The sequence below is a fragment of the Ciconia boyciana genome, chromosome 5 (genome assembly GCF_034638445.1).
Source record: "Ciconia boyciana chromosome 5, ASM3463844v1, whole genome shotgun sequence".
Lineage (NCBI taxonomy): Eukaryota > Metazoa > Chordata > Aves > Ciconiiformes > Ciconiidae > Ciconia > Ciconia boyciana.
Window position 1 is genome coordinate 76,973,451 of NC_132938.1, and position 12,542 is coordinate 76,985,992.

General features: G+C 43.1%; 1 long non-coding RNA gene across 1 annotated transcript in view; it reads right to left on the reverse strand.

The window, feature by feature from the left end:
- The window catches only part of LOC140651974 (uncharacterized), a 29,221-nt gene extending 17,133 nt beyond the window's left edge, over positions 1 to 12,088 (reverse strand). The window contains exon 1 of the long non-coding RNA XR_012042611.1: positions 12,056 to 12,088. This is a non-coding gene — a long non-coding RNA (uncharacterized lncRNA). The remainder of the gene's footprint in view (positions 1 to 12,055) is intronic.
- Positions 12,089 to 12,542: the final 454 nt, after the last annotated feature.

Sequence of the window (12,542 nt, forward strand, 5' to 3'; positions counted from 1 at the left end):
AGCTTAAACATTTGCAACAGTGTTCGAGCAGGAGCATGTAGAGTGCAAACGTGCTCAGTAAAATATTGGATATAATTCAGAAAAAACGGTATCGTCTTCAGAGTGCTCTCTCCGCTCAAGAAGAGCAGGAGGCTTCTTCATTGTTACAATGACCTTGTTTTTATTTGATCCCTGAATCTTTCTTTCTCTACACTCTCTCAAGCCTGTCTAAGGCCCCAGGAAGATGAAAAATACCAACAGCCACCCTTTCCCCCAGAAGGAGGAGGTTGGAAGGAAGAAAAGGAAGGTGTCCTTATACTAACTCGAACCTGGACATAAAGTAATAATAACAAAAGGATTCAGTATACCCAGAATAACAGGAGACTCATTTTTGTTCTGCAGAGTTGCAATTTGGCCACAGCCTCTAACTTGATTGACAAAAGATAGTGTTTTATCTTCCCAATACATTAAAAACACATGTATCAGACTTAAAAACACACAAATCATTTCCAACAAACAGGCTAAATAATGGATGCAAAAGCACTAAATGAGGGAGAGAAGCAAAATAAAGGCTAAACTAAACTAAGTGATTATAGTCTTAAAAGTTCATTACTATACATAAATCATTATCAGTTTTAAAGTCGCATCAATTTCACAATTATTAATGCAGACTTTTAAAATATCAATGATGTTGTGGTATCACTAATTTCCGTTTGTTGGTTGTTTACTATCTGCAAGCTAGCGCTGGACTTTTTCTTTAAGTGCTCAGTATGTTCTTGATTCTGTAGTAACAAAAAAACAACAAAAAAAAAGAAGAGAGAAACTTTCTCATTCTTCATTTACTCCCTCCCATATCTACACTCCATTGGACATGGAAGGTGTCAGTTTGAATAAGGTGTTTTCCTGTGACAGGATATAAATTTCATCATGACACTGAAGAACCCTATAAAATAATGAAACTATTGAAATATGTAATTCTTCAGATCTATACTAATAACATGTAACTTAAGCAACTTGGGCAGCAATTTGAGCAATGCTAGAAGTCCTGTGCTGAACACACTCTTCTTAAATCCCTTTGGCTTCAGTGACACTTAACCATATGCATAAGGCTAGAAGGGATCAGGATTTAATTAAGAGTGCAGTAGACATCAAGCCAGCATTTTAAAAGCATTCAGGCCCTAGGCTTCCTTCGATCACCTTTTTCCCCTCCAAATCCAATTCTTATGTCTCAAATTTCCTAGATCCTGACACTGCATTTTCCGTATCTGATAGGTTATTATGCTCTCTTCATGCTATTGCTTACCCGAATTCATAAAGGAGAGCTGCTGAACAGGATGCTACATGAAAGAGTATTACATGATCATGTAAAAAAGGAGATATTACAGACAGGCATAGGGGGTAGAGTGTGTCTTAGATTGTTAGGGGTCCCCAGAACAGTGATTTGCATTTCCATTCCAGATTTCGTGCTACGGTTTTGAAAGGTAACCTGTGTAATACAGACACCAAGCAAACCTGACTTCAGTAAGACTTAGAAAACCAAAGTAGATTCTACTTTACAGAATAACAATCTTCTTCTGACCCCAACCGGGTGGGAAAAACATTTCCCCTTGTACACAACAGCAAAAATCATATTCTTTGGGATTAGGTTTGTAGGAGGAGCATCTTCAGTTTTAATCACGACCCAGTCTAGCCTTCTTCAGGTTGTTTGGGACAACATCCACTTCAAAGGAGATGGTACTTGGTGCTCTTAAACACTTTCTTGAACTTCTCCAGTTTCTATTGATCAGTGATTTATTGCATCAGTATTGGCTAGGATTTCATATTGGTTTGACACTTTGAGTGTTGAAACACTAACTCTACCTTCTGAGCAAACCAGAGCCATCTAATTGCCCCCAGCATCTGTAAATACTAAATAGCAAGTCAATTTTAAAATCTCACCACCAGACTCCATTTTGCAGTCTACCATATCCACAAATTCTCATTCCTCCCTGTATCTGCTGGGGTCTCCTCTCACCCACGCTGCGACCACTGCCTCCCAGCACTTTCAGGGTGGTCCTGTGTCCCGTAGCGTTGAGCAGTGCATCTGGCTCTCAGCTCCAGAAAGCAAGTGATGCCAGGCTCTGACCTGGTACCGAGCTAATCAAAACCTCACCTTGAGCACCTAAGCCTTACCTATTGCAGCCCTTCTTATGTCTGCCTTCACTCTCCTGGGTAAAACACAAACTTTAGCTCTTTATAAATATGGACCTTAAGACTCTCCCAGATTTTTATACCTACTCTAAGAAATGGTATTATTATTTCCGCAAGCCGCCTGCCCTGTGTCCGCTCACCCAGGAGCGCTCGAGGGAGGTCTGGGTAGGAGGCACACACCTCGCTCGCCTCGGGGACCCTCCTGCTCCTCAGCAAGCTGCTCTGCCAGCTCAGCCACTGTCTCCTGGGGAAGAACAGCTGTCCCGCTGTAAAGAACTGGTTTTAAAACCCCTTCCCCAGCAGCCTGGTGGATTAGGAATGGGAGGGGAGCAGACAGACAGCAGCACACCAGGCATTGCAGAGCACGGCTTTCTGCTCCCTTGCTCTGCCCAGCAGGCACGTTACACAAGTTTGCTCAAAGGCTCCTGCCTGAAAAGAGAGTGACAAATAAGAGCTTTTGAAGTCAGCTGTTCTTGTTGAATCTAGACTATGTGGCCTTGTGCCTTTTTTGTGAACTTTCTGACTGATGTGATGAGGCAGTGCGGTGCCTTCTCTGTTCACCTCTCAGACCTTAACGTCTGAATAAGCAAAGTAAAGAAGTCTTCATTCTTCCCAGACATCAGACAAAATGATATCACCACCAGCCCATGTATAAACAGGTTTCTTTAATCTTCTCAGAAACTAATCAGCATCAGTAAACATTTAGTTTCCTTCCTCTAGAGAAGTCCTCTATCTCAGACTGGCAATGCTATTTGCAACAGGAAAGGCAGCCAAACATTTTCTTGGGTTTAGTTTTTCACTACTTTCTCTACCCAAACAGCATTTGGATGGTTTAGCTCTCTCCCAGCTAGGCAATAACAGTGCTGGCAACTGCAACTACAATAGCCCTTAACAGCAGATTAGATACAGCCAGTACTGCTGCTGCAACAGTAGTCAAAGCAAGCCTTGCACTTTTCTGCCTCCACAGACTTATTCCTCAGACATGCCTCAAGGTGCTGACTTTGAAGCAAGTGTCTGATGCATCTAACTCACTCCATGAGATCGGCAGAAACACAAGAGAAACTGCCCGTGAGTCACATATACACAGCGCTTCCCCCCTCCCTGTCTCTGCAGGGAGAAATGGGGCTGGGATCAAACAGGAATAGTTCAGCTGCTAAAATCGGTTACTACAGGAGGGTTAGACAGGTATGGTCCCCATCTACAACTCTGAATGACAGCTAAATTTCCAGAGAATTGAAATGCTTAATTCTAATCCAAGTCAGTCATTAGATTTACTGTAAAGATATAAAGTGAGATGAACTGCAATATGCAGCATCAGACATAAAACCCGCATGATTTTTAAAAGCCTAGTTGAATTTGAAGAAGAAGGTTGTCTGTTATTTATAGCTGTCAGAAGGAAAGACAGCAAGATATATGCTTGTAAACTACTATCCTAGTGAGTTATTTAAGTATAGTGCCTTATCAGCTCTTTTGTTTGGACTGATAGACACACCAACCTTAGTAACTCAGATTAAAAACAAGCTTAGCTTATGTCAACCACCATGCAAGCCTAGAATTATGTTCCCTTTCAACTATCCCCTTGTCCAAATTACAGAGGTAAAAATCCTTTTCTATTAATCTGTTACAAGAAACAAAAAGAAATTCTGAAAAAGGGGAAAGAAAAGAGGAGAAAAAAATGCTGGAGTTCAAGAAAATTCCTCATGTGGAGAAAAGCAAAAGATATTATAGTAGTAGTAATAATTATACTAATAATAATTTTTAAAAATGCTTCACGCCTTACAAAAGCCTAAGCACGAGCATTGCCCTTCCAAGGTCCTCCTGGCTCAGCTCTGTCACCTCCATGGCGGTGTGGTTTTCTCACGCTGAGAAAGAAGAGCCACTGGTCTTCACCAACTGAAGAGCCACTTCACCAACTGAAGAGCCACTGGTCTTCACCAACTGAAGAGCCACTTCACCAACTGAAGAGCCACTGGTCTTCACCAACTGAAGAGCCACTTCACCAACTGAAGAGCCACTGGTCTTCACCAACACCTCCCATGCTGATGGGCTGCAGGTAGGTCCTCTCCCTGCAACAGACAATTGCTGCAAAGGGAGTTTCCCTGGGAAGGGTTCATTTTTTAACCTGCCAGATCCTGCTTGTAAAGGAATCTGACCCACCGCTTCCTCAGATAAGCCATGCATACCTGGACAGCACTAAAAGAGAAGACAGAAACTGGAAGCAAGCTACCATTCAGTGTTTATGCTGCTCTCCTTAGCAGCAAGGCCTCAAAAAGACACAACTGCCTTCGATTGCTTGTAGCATCTACCTTGCTCTGATATCGCTTTTATAGATGTTTTGAAAAAGTCCTGCATGCGAAGTGAGGCACCTCATCGCTGCCAACCCCAGAACTCTGTTCTCAGAAACTCCCTGCCTGGCGCTTGCACAGCTGTATTCCTTTGGCCCGTCAATATCTCCTCACCATATGCAGACCTTGAAAAGCCTTGCAAGTGGCAATCCACTAACCAGCTCAGGCTACACCTCCCTCGGGACCCCCAGGAGCCCCCGGCACCAGGCTATGCCCGTCCAGGGTGTAGGGAGAGTCCCCACGCCGAGAGGTGCTGCCTCTGTGCACACAAGCCCAGCCTTGCTCTGCCTGAGCTCAAAACTGGCTCCATGTGGCCAGTTCCGACGTTAAGAGCCAGACGTGAGTGCGGTGCCTGGGATAGCATGTCCCCTTCTCTGACATCAACTCAGGCACACCACTGACACAAGGCTTGTGACACAAGACACTGACACAAGGCACCCCTACCGCCGGGGCAGGGGTTCAGCTAGCTCTAAGTATCAGCAGAAGAATTCATGTCTGTCTACGCCTAACTGCATAGACTGGTTTTAAATTTGGCCATGCCACATTCCAGTACTTGAGCATCCTGACATCTGTCCAGGACTCGAAATCCTTTATTCATTCAGGTGCAAAGATATTTCCATCCTGTTACAATTCATAGGCTTAGGCTGGCTCTTAGAGGGGTGAATAAAGCCAAGGTGGGTATTTTTCCTTTCAGAAAAATCAGGTAGCTGTGCCCACTTTCCCTTTCCCCCATTAACCGAGAAGCTCCCATCTAGCCTATGGAAACACCTAGATAAATTTACCCTTCTTCTTTCCTAGACCCCCCGATTTTGGTAACACAGGACTGGAAGTCCCCACCCAGCCCTTCAGATCTGGTCCTTCGCAGTCAGCTGCGACGGCACAATCGGTGACATGTTTTCAGGGGTCAGCTGACCCTGTACGTCACCGGCCACCACAAACCGCGCGTCGCAATACTCTTCCCAGAGCCCTCTAAGCTTAGCACCAAGGGTTTATCCGGCAGCAGTGCTTTCACACTGAGCCATTGGAATTTGGGATAGAAAAAGGCCCTTCCACTTTACATGGACTTAATTATGCAAGCAGAGGATGGAGTGCAGCTCTATAAAGCAGGTGTCACATCTGGAGGGCAGATCTAGGTTTCGATTCCTTACTCCAATGATTATTTGTTTTTTTAGTGTTCAAAATACATTGGAGCAGGCCTTGGATTCAATGATTCCATCCTCCTGGGAAAACACTCTCACTACTGAGCTGCTTGGCTACTCAGCTTCTCGCTCCAACTCAATGACTGTGCAATTAGTCCAGGTAAAAAGAAACAAAAATTCAATGAAGATGCAATTAGCAACCATGTGGGGGTGGATGGGTGGGAGGCACAGGCTGAGGAGATAGGGAGAGGTGTGCTGAAACAGCAGTTCCTGACTGGACATAAGAAAAAATCCGCGTGTCTTATTAGGACTGGAGTGACTGGTCATGTGAGCATGATTTCAGGTATATTGGGAATTAAGGACTGGAGCCTTGGCTAAATACAAACCCATGCAATTTACAGTCCCTGCAAGACAAATGAAACTTTCAAAACTCTGTTCAGGGTGGGTTAAAAGTCCATAGTTTTTAATAAAAAGAGATGTTTGCCTTTACAGAACTGGGCTCTTGGTGACTATATTTCTCTGCTGCTTTGGAATGTGTTTAGCCTGAAGCTATTGGAGGGCTCATGCAGTTCACAGCAAAGTCCCTGCCATTTGTTTGCACCCAGCCGTCTCCTTTGCTGTGCTGGTACAAGTGCTCTAGGGCAAGTGGACGAGGAACTTGAGAGGAGGAGACCCATTCACGAAAATCAGTATTGCCTTGAGGGGTCTGCTTCAGGCTGTGGCGCTAGTGGTACCCAGAGCTGCTGGAGGTGAAGGTGTACCCGAGTCTGCGGAGACCAAGTTACGGGTGCTCCTGACTGCATGCCCTTGTTGGGGTGAGGGCTGGCTGGAGCGAGGACTGCAGAGGGGCTGTCTTCTCTCTGCCAGGGGTGTCGGAGGGCTTTTTGGTGAGGGGATGGTGCTGCGCTGCCTGACTCGCATCCCTCCCCAGCCAGCAAAGCAGGAATGGGAGGTGACTGAGAATAGAGTCCACATGCAGGGCACAGTTTTAGGGGAGAAGAAAACATGCCATCAAAGAAAATCACAATTAATTCTCTTTGGAGTTGCCAAATACTGTCTATGCAAATTATTCCAATTAAGGAAAGCTAAAGGTTTTATTTCCTAGTACTGATTTTTTTTTAACAGCTTAGCTGTCTAAATTTTTGAAAGACACCCCCTCCCCCCCCAAGAATCTAAGGAAATAATTCCTCCCTCTAACATTAAACTAGTGTTTTTCAATTCCTAATAAAAAACCCAGTGCCTTAGGAATTGCAGTGAATGGGACTGGACTCTGGGAACTTTTGCTAGTGCTGATTTCTGATGTAGGCTCTCCCACTCTCATCCAAGTCAGGAGAGTGGAGAGTGGCAGAAACATCTTAAACATAAGCATAGAAATTTCCATAGTGATTCTGAGTAGTGATCCACTTTACCCTTTCTCTCAGATAACAGCCAGTGGGAGAGGTCTCAAAAAGAGAATACAAGCAGGAAAAAAGGTCCCCAGGGAAAGCACTGTGAATTAATGCTTGGTTTATGCCACAAAGCATGAAGAGTTCTATTTTGCTCTTTTTAATCCTACACTACTTTTTAATCCTGCATAATTCAGATTGAATTTACATAAATGCCTAAACTTTCTCAATTCCTGTCAGATCCTTTATATCAGTAATAACCTCTGAGAATGAGTTCCACGTATTTGTTATAACCTGCCAATACATATAAGAGTGTGTTTGTGTGTGTGTATTTTCTAAGGTTTTTTAAGTGCTGTCATTGTGTTTTGCAGATGATTCTGTTTAATAAACCAAGAAAAACAGAAATAGCAGCAAACAGCTATTTAAAAACAGAACAGGAAAAACACCATTGATACATAAGTTTGGAAAACAAGGGGAAAGGATTTATAGTTTTATGCTGCAATTTACAGAGTCATAAACCTTGGAGGGAATAGGAATAGGAATATTAATATCGTTCTTTCAGCAGTAAAATAGCTCTCGCTTTACCCCTTCCTCCGGTGGCTGGCCACTGACTGACTGAGCCATCTCCTCTCACTGCACTGTTTTAAAACTTGGGTACACTGGACATAGCCAGAGCTATAGAAAATTACCTGCGTTTACTTGTCACTTCTCGAATTCTGAAGAGAAAAAGTAGGAATTTAGGTGGGCTCTTTCTCAACATTCATAAGGGACTACAACACTTACATCTCTGTTTCTGAATAGATATCCCTGGCTGGAGAGAATGCCTTTCTGCTATTCTCGAACAGTGGCTGAAGCCTGGCACACGAGTATTTTATCAGTTTGAAAGTATTTTAAGGCCTACTTTGTCTTAGACTTTTGGGGGATTGTTACTGAAAAATCCTTTGCCAGGTTAAATATTTGTGTTTGGCTTTGTGAGGCCAGAGATGCAATTTGCTAATGTTTCATACTAATCCAACTACCATAACCAAGCGGAGATTAGATTGGGACACTCTCACAGAAGTATCACACAAATTTGCTGTTGTTCTATCTTCTTCTGTTATCATCGAGGATAATTTTCCCATGCAAATGAAAGCCACCAAAAAAATAAAAGAATAAAATCTTGAGTTCGCTGTGCTTGAATAATTCCTATAGAAAGGCCAGCGCTACCCGTGCAGCATCTATCAGAGCTCCGACAGGACTGGCAACAGCCATTGCTCTCCGTCTACTGGGAAGTTAATCCCAGATGAAAACTTTTCTTTATCCAAAGCTCAGAGGTTCAGTTGAATCATCACATATGTACTTTATATTACCTATTACACATGACACAAAATATTTGCCTGATTTTAATTAGACCGATGTTATTTGACCATTAAGGGGAAACAAGAATTAGATCAGAGTACAAAAAAGAACAAGTAACATTTAAGCAATATCAGAGTGTGGCTGTGCTGTTACTGAAGCGTCTGTCAGAGTGGTAGTGTGGAGGTCCATATTTAACGCCTTCCAGCAATTTTCACAGTAAATTTGCTCGCCGTAAAAAAACAGCAGTGGTAAAAAAACAAACTGCTTTTAAAATGGAGCTGGACACGCTCAAAAAAGGGTCAGAGTATATCAGCCTTGTGATAGCCCATCTCATAGCTTGAGGAGGTCCCATATAGTTATAAATATACGTAGCGTAAGCCAGCCTGGCTTTGCTGAAACCAATGGGCTTGCTAGAGTCACAGCAGGAAAGAATTTGCCACATACTTTTTCTGATTGCGAGGTGCTCAAAACATCCAGCAGCAACTCAGTTTCTGGAATCAGGCATTGAATATCAAGATTTTATTAATATATTTTTATATTATGAATTAGTTACTTATTCAGTATCTCCCATGAGGGAAGCATCTTTCTTCTTGTCTGTATTGCCACAGTGCCTCGTCCTCCGGGGCAGAAGGACACAGCTAACCTGAGTTTACTTAACAGTAAGTAATCTTCAGTGTGATCTCAGCCCATTTTGAAGTTGACAAGCACAGAGACTTTCATCCAGCGATTGCCAAACTGACTTTTAATTACCAGCAGAATACGTTCCCAGATCTACCTATGTACTTCAGTGGCTCTTAAGTAGATTGGATGTAGGATGTGCTTTTTTTTTCCCCTACAGGTTACAGTCATTTTTTTCTGTTTAGAATTGAAGTGGTGATCCGTAATTAAGTGCTAACCAATAAAGGGATTATTTTTGTTACGCTTGGGATTTACAGAAAATTGTTTTACATTGATCTGTGGAAAACCTCAAACGAAGAAGATGATGAGCTGGCTTGGAAGCAAAAAAGGCAATTAGCACCATACACATTGCATAAGCGTTAGGAGCATTTGGACTGTTGACAGTTTTTGTCTCTTCTTCTCCTTTCTGCCTCTTTGCCTGCTTGCTTTAAAGCTCCTTCTGCAGAAGATAAAAGCATCAGTAGCTGAATGGATGTTAACGGGTTGGGCCATCCTTTGAAAAACCCCTGTAATCTTCACTTGGGATTTATTTTTCCCCTCAGAAGAGTGCCTAGCTGAAAGTGTATTTGACACTATTAGCAGGAATTCCATCTGCCTTCCTAGCAAATCACTTCTCTAGCAAGCACACTTTAATATTTGTCAAATGGCCACCAAACACCACGTTACACAACATCTTTGATCCTATTGCAGAATAGGTACTCCAAAGCAGGGACTTGCCACAGGGTTAAAAGGTTTCTTCCTCATGCGTACGCACCATCCTTTAACATATGTAGTTTGAGTATGGTGCCTAAGCCGCCCTGCACAGGAGGATGTGATCCTGGAGGCACTGCAGAACACGACCATTCGAGCCCAGCAGCCAGGTAAAGATGTCGCGCAGTGCTTTGCCTTCGGAGCTGGAGCCAGTCAAGTACCCACTCACCTGCCCGGGGTGCAGGGATGGCTCTGCAAAGCTAAGCCTTGATTTATGATCACACCTTTCAAGTGTGGCCCTCATGAAATGTTTCACTGCCTTCAGACTGATTAATTACAACCTTCCCTCCCTCCCTTCCCAAATTAGTCAGTAAGGACTCCCAGTCTGAACTGAAATTAAGCATCAGTTTTAAGATCATCATCAACCTCATGCTCATCAGCTCACTAAAAACCTTAAGCAGATTTCTGCCCAAGCCTGGGAAGGTAGCAATACTGAAGACATAAGGCGCTAGTGTCCCAGTCCGCCTGTAACCCCCCAAAGCCAGAACCCCTCCACCAGGAACAATCAGACAAACCCTAGCTCTGATTTCCTGCCTTTTTCATTCTTATTAAGTTATAACATCATTGTATTATGTTTCACTTCTCTAATTTTGATCGACAAAGACAAGCCTAGAAAGAGAAGCAGGGCTAAGTGAAATAGGGGATCCACTCGAGGGTCAGGACGCATACGGTGAACAGCTGTATTGCAAATGCCGAGGCAGGCTGTGAATGAGCTCATGCAGCTGAGGCTGGTGGAAGACAGCTTTAAGGCTACCCAAAATGTCACTGCAAACAAACCCTCTATTTTCCCAGCTGAATCATAGCCGTGCGGTTAGACACTGTGGTAGAAATACCACGGGATACACCAAAATGAGTAACTATGGTTCAGGTCATGAAATCACTGCAGCACATCTTAATTTCCCCCCGCTGCCTTTACCAGACCCTAACTGCAGAATACATCGGCATTGCATCTCGATGTATTGTAGTGTGCAGTGCGTAAACCTTTGAGTAATTTATCAAAAGTTTAGGTGTTAGGTTTGTTTATAGAAATGGGTAAGTGCTTGAAAGTTGGGAAATTCTTTCCAGTCTTATCTGAATCACCATAAACTTCCTTAAAAGGTAAGTTTGGGAGCATGGTTTCATGAAGGATTTCTGGTACTTTTAAGACCTTATTCTGCTTGGAAAGGCCCAACAGCTTTGGTCCTTACTGAAACACAGCCTTTCTCGCTGTATTTCAGTAATGCGGTCTTGCCAGAACCTTAAATCACTGCAAAAGGTCAAGAAGCAAGCCCATGCCTGTACAGAATGTATATATAGATAGGTAAATCTACAGCTATTTGTTTTTATAATATGTTCACCTATTTAGCAAAAGCAGATTTTCAAAATAAAAGATTAACATTTAGTATTCTGGTTTTAAAAAATATATCACTTCTTATTTCCTTCAGATTGGCTCATTTCTTCTGACGATATTGAACGAGCACAGAAGCAGAACAGCCCAAATTTTACTCATAGCACACTAAAGGCTTTTGAATGACGTTAATGACTCCACTATGGAGTCATTATTTTGGTTTCACTGTTAAGTTTAATTTGCAAATCAGATTCTGCTCCTCGTTACGTCAGTGCATGTCTGAGATTGCGCAGCCTGAGCTACTTAAAACTACAGAAGTGCAGATGTAAACCTGAGCAAAGCCCACACTATGAAAATTCGGCTGTCAGCATAGAGCAGGTAGATTTCGGAGCCACCACAGAGCACGCTGACTGTGCCTGGCTTGCTGTAACACACTGACTCTCTCAGGTTTCAGTTCTTCTGCCTCCTCCAGACTCTGCTGATTTCCTATCTGATTAAAACACAACCAGTGTAACCGAAGTATTAGAAAAAAACTCAAGGAACAGCAAACCTCAGTAATGTTAGGTTATGTTTAACTGGTACTGACTGAAAGAAGTCAATGAATCTCTGCAGTGTAAATAGTATGGACAGAAAAGTTGTAGGGAGAAACTAAGCTTCTGTCACTTTAAATGTTATTAATTAAGAAAACAAGCTTGGCTGCTGAGTGAACATTTCATTTTGAGAAATAAGGCTTGAAGGACCGGCAGTGCAGTTTGTCTGTAGCAGATACACTATAACACAGTATAAATAATCATGGCAATGCTGGCCTTCAACACCATCATAAACTATTTGTCAGCAAACTGTATTTAACTGAATGAGCATTTTTGCTCATGGAGAGGTCACCTCTCGAAGCAGAGCTTAATTCTGCTAATGGATTTTCCTTACCTCTGTGAAAAAGGCATTATATGTTTGATGGCGGTGCCCAGCACACCAGCGGAGTTTCACACGATGCGAGGCTGGGAACAAAACGTTGTTGTGCTTTGCTTCTCTTTTGCGGGTAGGGTACCAGGGTGCTGGATGGTGTGCTGCCGGGCGCTGGCCTCTTGGCAGCCCAGCACAACGCAGCATTAACCGGGCTATTTTCGCAGAATCATCACACAACTGTAGACACAAAGGGTTTCAATACGTTTTGCATCTGATTCTGATCTCAGTTATCTCAGTGTAAATCAGAAATAACTCCCGTGATGCCAATGAACTTCCACTAATTTAAAACTAATGAGAACAGACTCTCAGGCTGAGTTCTCCCTCTCCCTTATTTTCTGCCAATTACTGCCTTCTAGTAAGGCATATTTTTCCTTATGAGGCTACAAGCCTGAGGTGGATTTCACAAAGCAGCACTGCTGCTCTTTGTCTCTTCGTCGCCGAGAGCACC